This window comes from Panthera tigris, chromosome X, assembly GCF_018350195.1.
Source record: "Panthera tigris isolate Pti1 chromosome X, P.tigris_Pti1_mat1.1, whole genome shotgun sequence".
Taxonomy (NCBI): Eukaryota; Metazoa; Chordata; class Mammalia; order Carnivora; family Felidae; genus Panthera; species Panthera tigris.
In genome coordinates this window covers 78210058-78225958 of record NC_056677.1, presented here as the reverse complement: position 1 = coordinate 78225958, position 15901 = coordinate 78210058, and positions in this window count along the sequence as shown.

Below are 15901 nucleotides of genomic sequence, written 5' to 3'. Positions count from 1 at the left end.
ATCTATGAAATCATTTTAATAAACTTGTTCTATTGATTTAAAAATAACTTCAAATTTCACATGCTTATGAATTCAAAAACAAACTATAGGCCAGACCATTGCACCCATTCAACTCTTTTAACAAAAGGTCTTCGGAAGAACTGTTTATGCTTGCCTTTGGCAACTCTCAACAAAATTACCTATGGTTGGTTTGTAATGCTGACACCATTGCCATCCATACCCAGAGATGCATATTCAGAATGCATGCCTATAAAACATAAATATAAGTAAAGGCTTCTTCAGAGTGACTGCAAAAGAATGCTATCCTTCAGTCACCAGCCATGGCTCATGTTTCAATAGGGTTTGTGGTTGTTTGAAACTGTCAGTTGAAACCTACTGGCCATGTTTCAAAATAATTCACCTATCACCTGCTGTTCACTGCCATTGTGATGCTACATTGTTTCAAAATCCAAGTACATTGTATATTATAACAATTTTGATCCCCTGCTTTGTGGTTGGTCTACTTCAGCTCACCATACAAATATCATCTACCTTCTATAGATAATAAGAAACATGATAAAACTCAACAAGAATAAGACTGCTGATGAGATGGCAGTTTCTTTAAAACATAACCAGTTGTTTATTTTATTTTGTAAGCCATATTTTTTTAGAATGTTCCTGCAATGGATAAGCAACTTTGATAATACCAATAATATGATTTTACATTTGAAAAATTATTTCTAAAGCCTGTTCATTGTGTATCATCTTCTTTGATCCCTACAATAATTCTATGGTGAGTACAACAGGTATCATGTCCCACAATTAACTGATGAGAAACTAATATCATAAGAAGATGAAGTTACTTGCTCAGACACAAAAAAGTTTGTAAATAGCTAGGCAAATCTAATAAATTATATTATTGTCCTTACTTCTTTAAAATAAGATAATTTGAAACAAACTGTTTTTCCAGCATTTCCTCTGATCCCCAGCATAAAAAAAATCCCATAAGAATGCATGCGATCTAAGACCTCGATCTCCACTTAAACCAGAGAAACCCTGCTTTTTTCCAATTTTTTATACTTGACCTCTGCATAACATTTCTTATGAAAAACATAATTGTTTGTATACACAAAAGAAAAAAAAGTATAAAAACCAGTGGAATAGATTATCTTCACCTCCAACTTTCTTTCTTTCTTTGATTAGTCAAGTGTAAATTAGTCAAAGGTCCATGTGTTCCCCATTTATGACTTCATTGTTGCTATAGCATATTTTTGTCACTTTGACCATATAGTCATTTATAAAATAAAATTATCCTATTTTCACTACTGAGTAGGACTTTAAAAATTTTAAAACACACACAGAGACACACAGAGTTTTGATTTAGCATCTGTATGTTTGAAGTCCATGATCACATAATGTTATAAGTGACAGAGTTTCCGGGTTGTCCCACTCCATTTTGGAGGGTCTATGATTCATCAAGACAACTAGGACACTTTTATTCACCACTAAGTGATACAGAATTGTACAGGAACTGATGATGACATCAGCTGCCATCTAGCTGTGGGAAAAGAGGTGTGGTAATTAAAAAAAAAAAAGTGCCATCTGGATGTCTTCTTTAGAGAAGTGTCTATCCATGTTTTCTGCCCATTTCTTCACTGGATTATTTGTTTTTCGGCTGTGGAGTCTAGTGAGTTCTTTATAGATTTTGCATACTAGCCCTTTGTCTGATATGTCATTTGCAAATATCTTTTCCCATTCCATAGGTTGCCTTTTAGTTTTGTTGATTGTTTCCTTTGCAGTGCAGAAGCTTTTGATCTTCATGAGGTCCCAATAGTTTATTTTTGCTTTTAATTCCCTTGCCTTTGGAAATGTGTCAAGTAAGAATTTTCTGTGGCTGAGGTCAGAGAGGTTTTTTTCCTTCTTTCTCCTCTAGGGTTTTGATGGTTTCCTATCTCACATTCAGGTTCTTCAAAAAATTAAAAATAGATCTACCCTATGACCCAGCAATAGCACTGCTAGGAATTTACCCAAGGGATACAGGAGTGCTGATGCATAGGGGCACTTGTACCCTAATGTTTATGCAGCACTCTCAACAATAGCCAAAGTATGGAAAGAGCCTAAATGTCCATCAACTGATGAATGGATAAAGAAATTGTGATTTATATACACAATGGAATACTACGTGGCAATGAGAAAGAATGACATCTGGCCTTTTGTAGAAAAGTGGATGGAAGTGGAGAGTGTTATGCTAAGTGAAATAAGTCATACAGAGAAAGATACCATGTGTTTTCACCCTTATGTTGATCCTGAGAAACTTAACAGAAGACCATGAGGGAGGGGAAGGAAAAAAAAAGAGAGGGAAAGAACCAAACCATAAGAGACTCTTAAAAACTGAGAATAAACTGAGGGTTGATGGGGGGTGGGTGGGAGGGAGGGGAGGTGGTGTGATGGGCATTGAGGAGGGCACCTTTTGGGATGAGCACTGGGTATTGTATGGAAATCAATTTGGCAATAAATTTCATATTAAAAAAAGTGCCAACCCAGAAGATTCTCATTAATCTGAAAGTTTCTCATTTGCACTAAGGATGTGTTTAGCCTATTTTTTATAAGTAACAAGGGTAAAGTCATAAACAAAAAATAATTGTTAAAAATAATATTGTTATACACAGAAAGTAATTTAAAAATCAAAAAAATACATTTACAATAGGTACCAAAATATTGAATGGACAGGAAATAATTTAACAAAACACAGGCAAGACTTCTGACGTGCAAACAATAAAGCACTGTGAAAAATTACAAAGGACCCAAATGAATTTGATTTTGAAAAGTTAAGTTGTTAAGAGGACAATTTTCCCTATAACCTACAGATTCAAAGAGATACCTGTAATAATCCTACTAGATTTTTTTTATAGAAATTGACAAACTTATTCTAAAATTTATATGGAGGGGCGCCTGGGTGGCTCAGTCGGTTAAGTATGGCTACTCCAGCTTTCTTTTGGCTTCCAGTAGCATGATAGTTCTCCATCCCCTCACTCTCAATCTAAAGGTGTCCTCAGATCTAAAATGAGTCTCTTATAGACAGCAAATAGATGGGTCTTGTTTTTTATCCATTCTGATACCCTATGTCTTTTGGTTGGCGCATTTAATCCATTTACATTCAGTGTTATGATAGAAAGATACGGGTTTAGAGTCATTGTGATGTCTGTATGTTTTATGCTTGTAGTGATGTCTCTGGTACTTTGTCTCACAGGATCCCCCTTAGGATCTCTTGTAGGGATGGTTTAGTGGTGACAAATTCCTTCAGTTTTTGTTTGTTTGGGAAGACCTTTATCTCTCCTTCTATTCTAAATGACAGACTTGCTGGATAAAGGATTCTCGGCTGCATATTTTTTCTGTTCAATACATTGAAGATCTCGTGCCAATCCTTTCTGGCCTGCCAAGTTTCAAAAGAGAGATCAGCCACGAGTCTTATAGGTCTCCCTTTATATGTTAGGGCACGTTTATCCCTTGCTGCTTTCAGAATTTTCTCTTTATCCTTGTATTTTGCCAGTTTCACTATGATATGTCGTGCAGAAGATCGATTCAAGTTACGTCTGAAGGGAGTTCTCTGTGCCTCTTGGATTTCAACGCATTTTTCCTTCCCCAGATCTGGGAAGTTCTTAGCTATTATTTCTTCAAGTACCCCTTCAGCACCTTTCCCTCTCTCTTCCTCCTCTGGGATACCAATTATGCATGTATTACTTCTTTTTAGTGTATCACTTCGTTCTCTAATTTTCCCCTCATACTCCTGGATTTTTTTATCTCTCTTTCTCTCAGCTTCCTCTTTTTCCATAACTTTATCTTCTAGTTCACCTATTCTCTCCTCTGCCTCTTCAATCAGAGCCGTGGTCGTTTCCATTTTATTTTGCATCTCATTTAAAGCGTTTTTCAGCCCCTCCTGACTGTTCCTTAGTACCTTGATCTCTGTAGCAATAGATTCTCTGCTGTCCTCTATACAGTTTTCAAGCCCAGCGATTAATTTTATGACTATTATTCTAAATTCACTTCCTGTTATATTATTTAAATCTTTTTTGATCAGTTCATTAGCTGTTGTTTTTTTTTTTTTCCTGGAGATTCTTTTGAGGGGAATTCCTCCGTTTGGTCATTTGGATAGTCCCTGGAGTGGTGAGGACCTGCAGGGCACTTCCCCTGTGCTGTGGTGTATAACTGGAGTTGGTGGGCGGGGCCGCAGTCAGACCTGATATCTGCCCCCAGCCCACCGCTGGGGCCACAGTCAGACTGGTGTGTGCCTTCTCTTCCCCTCACCTAAGGGCAGGATTCACTGTGGGGTGGCGTGGTCCGTCTGGGCTACTTGCACACTGCCAGGCTTGTGGTGCTGGGGATCTAGCATATTAGCTGGGGTGGGTAGGCAAGGTGCACGGGGGCAGGAGGGGCAGGCTTAGCTCGCTTCTCCTTAGGTGATCCACTTCAGGAGGGGCCCTGTGGCAGCAGGAGGGAGTCAGACCCGCTGCCGGAGGTTTGGCTCTGCAGAAGCACAGCGTTGGGTGTTTGCGTGGAGCAAGCAAGTTCCCTGGCAGGAACTGGTTCCCTTTGGGATTTTGGCTGGGGGATGGGCGAGGGAGATGGCGCTGGTGAGCACCTTTGTTCCCAGCCAAACAGCTCTGTCATCCTGGGGCTCAGCAACTCTCCCTCCCTTTGTCCTCCAGCCTTCCCGCTTCCTGAGCAGAGCTGTTAACTTATGACCTCCCAGGTGCTAAGTCGCGCTTGCTGTCGGAACATACTCCATCTGGCCCCTCTGCTTTTGCAAGCCAGACTCGGGGGTTCTGCTTGGCCGGCAGCCTGCCCCTCCACCCAGCTCCCTCCCACCAGTCCGTGCAGCGTGCACTGCCTCGCCACCCTTCCTACCCTCTTCCGTGGCCTCTCGTCTGCACTTGGCTCTGGAGAGTCGGTTCTGCTAGTCTTCTGGTGGTTTTCTGGGTTATTTAGGCAGGTGTACGTGGAATCTAAGTGATCAGCAGGATGCATGGTGAGCCCAGCGTCCTCCTACGCCGCCATCTTCTGTTTTGTATCTTAAAGTCATCATATGAATGAAGTCATATGATATTTTCCTTTCTCTGACTCACTAATCTCACTTAGCATAATTCCCTCTACTTCCATCCACATAGTTGCAAAAGGCAAGATTTCATTCTTTTTGATTGCCGAGTAATACTCCATTGTATATATATGCCACGTCTTCTTTATCCATTCATCCATTGATGGACATTTGGGCCCTTTCCAGACATTGGCTATTGTTGATAGTGCAGCTATAGGCATTGGGGTGCATGTGCCCTTTCATAAAAGCATACCAGTGTCCTTTGGATAAATACCTACTAGTGCAATTGCTGGGTAGTAGGGTAGATCTATTTTTAATTTTTTGAGGAACCTCCATACTGTTTTCCAGAGTGACTGCACCAGCTTGCATTCCCACCAGCAACACAAAAGAGATCCTCTTTCTCTGCATCCCTGCCAACATCTGTTGTTTCCTGAGTTGGTAATGTTAGACACTCTGATCGATGTGAGGTGGTATCTCATTGTGGTTTTGATTTGTATTTCCCTGATGATGAGTGATGTGGAACATTTTTTCATTTGTCCATTGTCCATCTGGAAGTCACCTTTGGAGAAGTGTCTATTCATGTATTTTGCCCATTTCTTCACTGGATTATTTGTTTTTTGGGTGTTGAGTTGGATAAGTTCTTTATAGATTCTGGATACTAACCCTTTATCTGATATGTCGTTTGCAAATATCTTCTCCCATTCTGTCGGTTGCCTTTTAGTTTTGCTGATTGTTTCCTTCACTGTGCAGAAGATTTGTATTTTGATGAGGGCCCAATAGTTCGTTGTTGCTTTTGTTTCCCTTGCTTCTGGAGACGTGTTGAGTAAGAAGTTGCTGCGGCCAAGGTCAAAGAGGCTTTTTCCTGCTTTCTCCTCTAAGATTTTGATGGCTTCCTGTCTCATATTTAGGTCTTTCATCCATTTTCAGTTTATTTTTGTGTATGGTGTAAGAGAGTGGTCCACGTTCATTTTTTCTGCATGTCGCTGTCCAGTTTTCCCAGCACCACTTGCTGAAGAAACTGTCTTTATTCCATTGGATATACTTTCTTGCTTTGTCAAAGATTAGTTGGCCATATGTTTGTGGGTCCATTTCTGGGCTTTCTATTCTCTTCCATTGGTCTGAGTGTCTGTTTTTGTGCCAGTTACCATACTCTATTGATGATTATAGCTCTGCAATAAAGCTTGAAGTCTGGGATTGTGATGCCTCCTGCTTTGGTTTTTGTTTTTCAAGATTGGTTTTGCTATTGTTGGTTTTTACTGGTTCAATACAAATTTTAGGATTGTTTGTTCTAGCTCTGTGAAGAATGCTGGTGTTATTTTCATAGGTATTGCATTGAATATGTTGATTCTCATGGGTAGTATTGACATTTTAACAATATTTGTTCTTCCTACCCAGGAGCATGGGCTATTTTTCCACTTATTTGTGTCCTCTTCAATTTCTTTCATAAGTTTTCTAGAGTTTTCAGTGTATAGATTTTCACCTCTTTGGTTAGATTTATTCCTAGGTATTTTATGGATTTTGCTGCAATTGTAAATGGGATCAATCCCTTGATTTCTCTTTCTGTTGCTTCGTTGTTGGTGAATAGGAATGCAACCAATTTCTGTGCATTGATTTTATATCCTGCTACTTTGCTGAATTCATGGATCAATTCTAGCAGGTTTTTTGGTGGAATCTGTTGGGTTTTGCATATAGAGTATCATGTCATCTGTGAAGACTGAAAGTTTGACCTCCTCCTGGCTGATTTGGATTGTTTTATTTCTTTTTGTTGTCTGATTGCTGAGGCTAAGACTTCTAATGCTATGTTGAATAACAGTGGTGGTAGTGGATATCCCTGTCTTGTTCCTGACCTTAGAGGGAAAGCGCTCAGTTATTCTCCATTGAGGATGATATTAGCATTGGGTCATTCATATATGGCTTTTATGATATCGAGGTATGCTCCCTCTAATCTTACTTGCTTGAGGTTTTTTTTGTTTTATTTTGTTTTGTGTTTATCTAGAAAGGATGCTGTATTTTGCCAAATGCTTTCTCTGCTTGTACTGAAAGGATCATGTGGTTCTTTTCCTTTATTTTATTGATGTGATGAGTCACATTGATTGTTTTGAAGATATTGAACCAGACCTGTGTCCCAGGTATAAAACCCATTTGGTCGTGGTGAATATTTTTTTAAATGTATTGTTGGATCCAGTTGGCTAATGTCTTGTTAAGGATTTTTGCATCCATGTTCATCAGGGAAAATGGCCTATAGTTCTCCTATTTACTGGGGTCTTGGTCTGGTTTTGGAATCAAGTTAATGCTGTCCTCATAGAAAAGATTTCGAAGTTTTCCTTCCATTTCTATCTTTTGGAACAGCTTCAAGAGCATAGGTGTTAACTCTTCCTTAAATGGTTGGTAGAATTCCCCTGGAAAGTCATTTTGCCCTGGACTCTTGTTTTTTGAGAGATTTTTGGTTACTGATTTGATTTCCTTACTGGTTATGGGCCTGTTCAAATTTTCTATTTCTTTCTGTTTAAGTTTTGGTAGTATATATGTTTCTAGGAATTTGTCCATTTCTTCCAGATTGCCCAATTTACTGGCTTATAATTGCTCATAATATTATCTTATTATTGTTTTTATTCTGTTGTGTTGGTTGTGATCTCTCCTCTTTCACTCTTGATTTTTTTTTTTTGGCCCCTTTCCTTTTTGATCAAACTGGCTAATGCTTTATCAATTTTGGTAATTCTTTCAAAGAACTAGCTTCTAGTTTCCTTGATCTCTTCTGTTTTGTTTGCTTTGGTTTGGTTTGGTTTTGATGGCATTGATTTCTGCTCTAATCTTTATTATTTCTTATCTTCTCTGCTGGTTTGGGGTTTTATTGGCTGTTCTGTTTCCAGATTTTTAAGGTGTAATGTTAGGTTGTGTATCTGAGACGTTTCTTCCTTCTTTAGGAAGGCCCGGATTGCTATACATTCTACTCTTATGACCACCTTTGCTGCATCCCAGAGGCTTTCGGCTGTGGTGCTATCATTTTCATTGACTTCCATGTACTTTTTAATTTCCTCTTTAACTTCTTGGTTAGCCCATTAATTCTTTAGTAAAATGTTCTTTAGTCTCCAAGTATTTGTTACTTTTCCAAATTTTATTTGTGGTTGATTTTGAGTTTCATAGCATTGTGGTCTGAAAAGATGCATGGTATGATTTCAATCTTTTTGTACTTGTTGAGGGCTGTTTTGTGTACCAGTATGTGATCTACTCTGGAGAAAATTCCATGTGCACTGGAGAAGAATGTATATTCTGCTGCTTTAAGATGAAATGTTCTGAATATGCGGTTAAGTCTACCTGGGCCAGTGTACTATTCAAAGCCTTTATTTCCTTGTTGATTTTGTTTATATGATCTGTCCATTGTTGTAAGTAGGGTGTTGAAGTCCCCTACTATTATGGTATTATCAATATGTTTCTTCATTTTGTGACTAATTGATGTATATATTTGTGTGTTGTCACATTTGGAGCATAAATGTTTACAATTGTTAGATCTTCTTGGTGAGTAGACCCCTTAATTATGATATAATTCCCTTCTTCATCTCTTGTTACATTATTTATATTAAAGTCTAGACTGCATAATAGAAGTATGGCTACTCAGGCTTTCTTTTGTTGACCATTAGCATGATAGATGGTTCTCCATCCCCTTATTTTTAATCTGAAGTTGTCTTTAGGTCTAAAGTGGGTCTCTTGTAAACAGCATATACATGGATCTTGTTTTCTTATCCATTCTGTTATTCTGTCTTTTGATTGGAGCATTGAGTCCATTGTTGTTTAGAATACTCAAAGATATGAATTTATTGGCATTATGTTTCTTGTAGGGTTGGAGTTTCTGGTGGTGTTCTCTGGTACTTTCTAGTCTTTGTTGCTTTTGGTGTTTTTCTTTTCTTTTTTTTTCTTTTTTTTTTTTTTTGTTTTTTTTTTTTTGTTTCATGTTTTCTCCCCTCAGAGGGTCCTTAAAGTTTCTTGCAGGGCTGGTTTAGTGGTCACTAATTCCTTTAACTTTTGTTTGTCTGGGCAATTTTTAAGCTCTCTTTCTATTTTGAATGACAGCCTTGCTAGATAAAGAATTCTCGGCTGCATATTTTTCCGATTCATCACATGGAATATATCCTGCCCCTCCTTTCTGGCCTGCCAGGTTTCTGTGGTTAGGTCTGCTGCAAACCTGATTTGTCTTCCATTGTAGGTTAAGAACTTTTTTCCCCTTTCTGCTTTCATTATTCTTTCTTTGCGTGAGTGTTTTGTGAATTTGACTATGATATGCCCTGTTGATGGTCTGTTTTTGTTGAATATAATGGGGGTCCTCCATTCTTTCTGGATTTTGATGTCTGTGTCTTTCCCCAGGTTAGGAAATTTTTCTGCTATGATTTGCTCACATAATCCTACCCCTTTTTCTCTCTCTTCATCTTCTGAGACCCCTATTCTGTTGTTCCTTTTAAATGAGTCCCTGATTCCTCTAATTCTTAAATCATGCACTTTTGCCTTAGTCTTCCTCTTTTTATCTGCTTCATTATTCTCCATTAAATTTGTCCTCTATATTGCTGATTCACTGCTCTCTCTCATCCATCCTTGCTGCCGTGGCATCCATTGGAAATTATATCTCAGTTATACCATTTTTTATTTCATCCTGACTAGCTTTTACTTATTTTATCTCTGCAGAAAGGGATTCTAAAATATTTTTGACACCAGCTAGTATTCTTATTATCATGATTCTAAATTCTAGTTTAGACATCTTGCTTGTAACTGTGTTGGTTAAGCCCCTGGCTGTCATTTCTTCCTGTTCTATATTTTTGGGTGAATTTCTTTGTTTTGTCATTTTGAATGAAGAAACGGAATTAATAAGGTAAAAAAATAAAATTAAAAAATTGAAAACAGCACACGCCTACATACAAATCAAATAAACGATTCTAGATCTTAGGTCAGTTTTGGTCTGGTTATTGAAAAAGCTTGATAGATTAGAGAAAAAAGGGGAAAAAAGGAAAATGTTTGAAAGTTTGAAAAAAAATGAATACAATGTAATAGAATAAAATTAAATGATGGAACTAAAATAGAATTTGAAAATTTTACAAAAACAGTAAAAAATATAGTAGAAAAAAATAAAGAAAAACATTTTCATAAAAATTGAAAATAAAAATATTTTTCTGTATTGAAAAGAAAACAAAAGAAAGAAAAAAAGAAAATTGAATACACAGATCAATTAACAGACTGAAATATGATTGAAGTTATATCATTTTCCCCTAGAAGTCAAACTATGAAGCACTTTATAGTCCATAAGCTAAGTAGGTGAAGAGGCTTGTGGTGTTCCTGAAGAGCATGGTTGGCCCAGTTAGGCGAGGCTTAGTTTAAAAGCTCCATTCTCCACTAGATGGTGCTGCTTAGCTTACTGGGGTGAATTGTTGTGGTACTTGTAAGTGTGTATGCACAAGTGCAGGAGGGGTGAAAATGGCATCACCCAGCTACCCAGTCTCTAGTATCAGAACTCTGTTCTTCCCAATCAGCAATTGCACACCTGTCCTTTGTCTCCAGCTTCTGTCCACTCCCCACATTTACACTGTCCATGAGCAAGCTGTCAGTTTGCCAGGTGGCACCTCCCTCCTGAGTTTTATCTCAAATGTGGCTGTGTTTCTGACCCCTCACTTCTGAGGGACTGCAGCTGTAACCTATTCTGACCCTCTGTAGGAGGGTCTCACTGAACAATGGCCTGGTGCCAGGTGCACCCAGGAACAACCACAGGACCATGCTGCTACCGATGTCCAGAGATTGCGGCTGGGTGCCAGCCCACACCAGAAAAAGTTCACAGGATCATGCAGCAGCAGCGTTTCAGGGATTATGGAAAATCACAACACACATCTGTCACCAAGCTTCACCCTTAACAACCATGTTCCAGCACGAGCGAATGTGGTTGCTCTCTGAGGTCTGCTAAGACCTTTGCCTGTAGGGAGGCTGCACGGCCTCTACCAAATGTCCTCCCATCAGGGGAACTGTCTCTCCCAATGTGGCCCGAGGACCCCCTGGACTTCCCTCTGCTCCTGGGGATTTGCCGTTCCTACCAGAGCACCACAAGGTATCAAGCTATGGAGTTTCAGACTCTGTGCTCCCCTGTTTATAGAGTCTTAATGAAATTTAAACCCTCTACTTTTTCCTTCCCCCTCTTTTAGTTCAGTCGCTGCTGCTGTTTCCACTTTTCCACTTTCTGTCCAGCTGCATTTGGGGAGGGGGTGCTTTTCCTGTACTCTTCCCCATCTCCATCCTCTCTCCACAAGCAAAAACAGCTTCCTGCTCTCCGTGGCCTCTCTCTCCCCCAGTTTACCTCTCTGTGCCATGTATGTGCTGAGTTCTGTGGTTCAGGTTGTGCAGACTGTTTTATTACTCCTCAAATCAGTTTTCTAGGTGTGCAAGATTGTTTTGTGTTGATATGGCTGTATTTCATGGAAGTGAGACAAAGAACAGTTCCATGCTATTCTGCCATCTTGGCTCCTGGTTCCTTTTTTATAATCAGTTTTGTATTTTATTCATGGAAAGATTTCTAGTTTACAACAACTAGGAGTAGGGACTAAAAAAAAGAACTTTGGAAATATTTCAGCTTAAAACTTTGTTTCTACCTTTTCATTTTTTAAATATTCAGTCCTGGGAAAGTTTTTAACCATTCTGAGACTCAACTATACAATAGAGAAGTATACCAATGCTTGACTCTTCAGGTTGTTAAGAGAATCAAATGAGATAACATTCTTTTTTTTTAGGTCCCCCATTTTACTATTTTGTCTGATACTTTGCATTTTTTTATTTATTCATGAGAAAATTAATTTAAATTACAATTATGCTGTTATGAACCTCAAAGTCACCTCTTTAAAGTATTACTGGGAAAAAAACATTTGTAAAGAGGTACAAATAATATTTGCAGGGATACTGGTCTCTTACCTATATTAAATCTTAGGTTTTCATAGTATAACATAATTGAAGCATTATTTCCTTTAATATACATAAAAAGTCACTGTTATGCTTATTTATTTTTCATTATTTTTTCTACTTTATTTTACCATTATTTTTCCTATTTATGCTTCTTAAGTAAACTCATATATTCTGTAAAATTATTAATATAAATAAAACCAAAGGCTGAGCTATTTTGCATTTTTTGAAGATTAATAAGTTTGACATTCAAATAAAACAATTATTTTTTACACTAAACAAACACATTTTTGTTATATCATTAGTAAAATAAAAGTTTTGCTTATTTAAAAGTTAGTATATGGCACAAAAGCAGACACTCAGATCAATGGAAAAGAATAGAGAATCCAGAAATGGACCCACAAACATATGGCCAACTAATCTTTGACAAAGCAAGAAAGTATATCCAATGGAATAAAGACAGTCTTTCAGCAAGTGGTGCTGGGAAAACTGGACAGTGACATGCAGAAAAAATGAACCTAGACCACTCTCTTACACCATACACAAAAATAAACTCAAAATGGATGAAAGACCTAAATATGAGACAGGAAGCCATAACAATCTTCAAGGAGAAAGCAGGCAAAAGCCTCTTTGACCTTGGCCGCAGTAACTTCTTACTCAACACGTCTCCAGAAGCAAGGGAAACAAAAGGAAAAATCAACTATTGGGCCCTCGTGAAAATACACATCTGCACAGTGAAGGAAACAATCAGCAAAACTAAAAGGCAACCGACAGAAGATATTTGCAAACGACATATCAGATAAAGGGTTAGTATCCAGAATCTATAAAGAACTTATCCAACTCAACACCCAAAAAACAAAAAATCATTGTTGCAATATATGCTAACTAATTTGGATGTAAATTAGAAAAATAAAATGAAAAAAATTAGATAAATAACATAAAAAATAAAAAAATATAAAAAAGATATAATGGAAACTCATGATTTGTTCCACATCCAAAAATACTCATATAAAATGATTACAATACTGTTATATAATACATAATAATAAAAAAAATACAAAATATAGAGAAAAAATTTAGTATAATATATTGATGAGTACAGGATAATTAAATTTGTTGTCTTTCATTTTTTTATTCTTGAATTTTGCCATAGTAATTTGGTTTTCTTTGTTTTTCTATTAAGCTTATTTTAATTCCATTATTTAAATACAGTGCTATATTATTTTCAGGTGTACAGTATAGTGGTTCAATAATTCTATATATCATTACTCAGTGCTTATCGTGATAAATGTACTCTTAATCCCTTTCACCTATTTCATCCATTTCCCCACCAACTTTCCCTCTGATGTTTTTTATCTGAAATGAGTACCATTAGTTAAATGTTACTTTTTTTCAAAAATAATATTTTTTACTTGAAGCATACTTCAGAATACATGGTTCTAAAAGATATATATGGAACATTCCATTCAAGAAAAATAGAAGATACATTTTCTTCAAGTACACACAGAAGAATCCACTGGTTACAAAAACGGACATAACAAATGTTACAAATTTAAGAAGAATAAAATCATAACAAGTATATTTTCAATTGCAATGGTACAAAAATAAATCAACAATAAAACAAAACTGGAAAGCCTACAATGTAAATATTAAATATTTAATATGTAAATATTAAACAACTCACTACTGCCCAAGTAATGGGCCAAATAACAAACCATATGGCAAACCAAAATATGTCTCAAAACAAAAGAAAAAGAAAACACAATATTACAGAACCTGTAGGATGCAGCAAAGGCAGATGTTAGAGTGAAATTTATGGTATAAATGCTTGTATTAATAAAAAAAGCTCAAATAACAAACTTAACATCACACCATAAGGAACAAGAAAAAGAAGAAACTTAGCTGAAATTTATCAGAGGAAGGAAATAACAAAGAATAATCAGAAATAAATAAAATAGAGACCAGAATAAACAGTAACATAACATTGAAAATAATGACCAACTAAAAAAAATGGCAATGTTTTAACTTCATCAACTAAATATATATATATATATATATATATATATATATATATATATATATATAAAGAAAGAAAGAAGACTCAAGACCCAAATTGAGAAATGGGAGAGAAAAAAAAAAGTACAACAGATAACCAAAGAAATACTTATTGTGATAACAGATTACTCTAAACAATTATATACTAACAAATCAGATAACTTAGAGGAAAACCCAGATAATTGCTAAAAACACACAAGTCTCCATAAATCTTCAGTCAAAGAAATGGGAAATCTTAGACCAACAATAAAATCTCAAAAATCTCCCAGCACACAGACGCTCAAGACCACATGGTCTCATGAGTGAATTCTACCAAACATTAAAAAAAAATTAATGACAAACTTTATCAAAATCTACAAACAATGGAATAGAGGGAAAATATATCCAAAATCATTCCGTGAAGCTGGTACTACCATAATACCAAAGCAGGATGAAATCAATACAAGAACAAAAATGTCCAGGTTGTCCTTTATAAATATTGCTACTACACCTTTCTTTTGACATCCATTTGTGTGATAAATGTTTCTCCATTCTCTCACTTTTAATATACAGGTATCTCTGGGTATAAAATGAGTCTATAATCTTATAGGCAGCATGTAGATGGGTCTTTTTTCTTAATTCATTCTGACATCCCATGTCTTGTGATTGGAACAGTCTACATTCAGAGTCATTACTGATAGACATGTTTTTAGTGCCATTTTATTACTTGTTCTGTCACTGTTTCCAGAGATTTTTCTCTGTTCCATTCTTGTCTTTGTCACTTTGGTCTCTCTTTGCACTCAAAAATTCCTCTTTAATATTTCTTTCAGGGTTTGTTTAGTGGTCACAAACTCCTTTAGTTTTTGTTTGTCTGGAAACTCTTTATCTCTCCTATTCTGAATGATAGCCTCGCTTGATAGAATATTCTTGGCTGCAGAGTTTTCCCAATTAGCATTTGGAATATATCATGCTAGTCTCTTCTGGCTTGCCAAGTTCTGTTGTGAAATCTCCAGCTAGCCTTTTGGGTATTCCCTTGTAAGTTAGGTAAGGGCTTCTTTTGTCTTGTTGCTTTTAAGATTTTGTCTTTATCACTATATTTTGTAAAATTTAATTGCAGTATGTCTTTATATTGGCCAGCTTTGGTTGATTTTGATGAGATTTTTCTTTCTGTGGAAAGGACCTCACTGATGTCTTCTTTTCTCAAGCTCAGTGAGTATCCTTATGACTGTTGCTTTAAATTATCCATCAAGCGTGTTGCTTATATATGTTTTACTTAGATCTCTGGCTGTGGCTATTTCTTGTTCTTTCATTTGGGATGAATTCCTCCATCCTGATGTTTTGTCTAAGTCTCTTCCTTCTTATCTGTGTTAGAAAAGCCAGGTGTGTCTCTTGCTCCTGAAAGTAATAGGCTTATGAAAAAGAGGCCATGTAGTGCCTAAAGCCTGGTGCTTAGGTAGTATCTCTGGTATGTGCTACATGAGCTCTGTGGTTGTGTTTGTATGCTCTATCCTACAGGTCAGTCATCTGCAGAGGCTCTCTTTGCCTGCTGTAAGCAGCATTTGGACCCTGGTCTGGATGTGGCAAGCTTTAACTAGGTATGTTTTGGTCTGCTTGTGAAATGAAACCTGGTACCAGCGTCATCAGAACTGAGGCCCTGCAGAACTCTTTGGTCTGGAGATGTGGTTTGGGCAGGAGTATGTGTTGGTGTTCTGGTGGAGAGGCCCACTGCACTGAGATTGAGACAAGCTTGATTGAGAAAGGCAGTCCTTCTAGAGTACAGTGGTGGGGCTTGGTATATGAACGTTTGGCAGCCAGTGTAGGTGCTGTTCTGTTTCTCACAGGTGGCTCTGTGTTTATGCTGACGGGTAGAGTAGG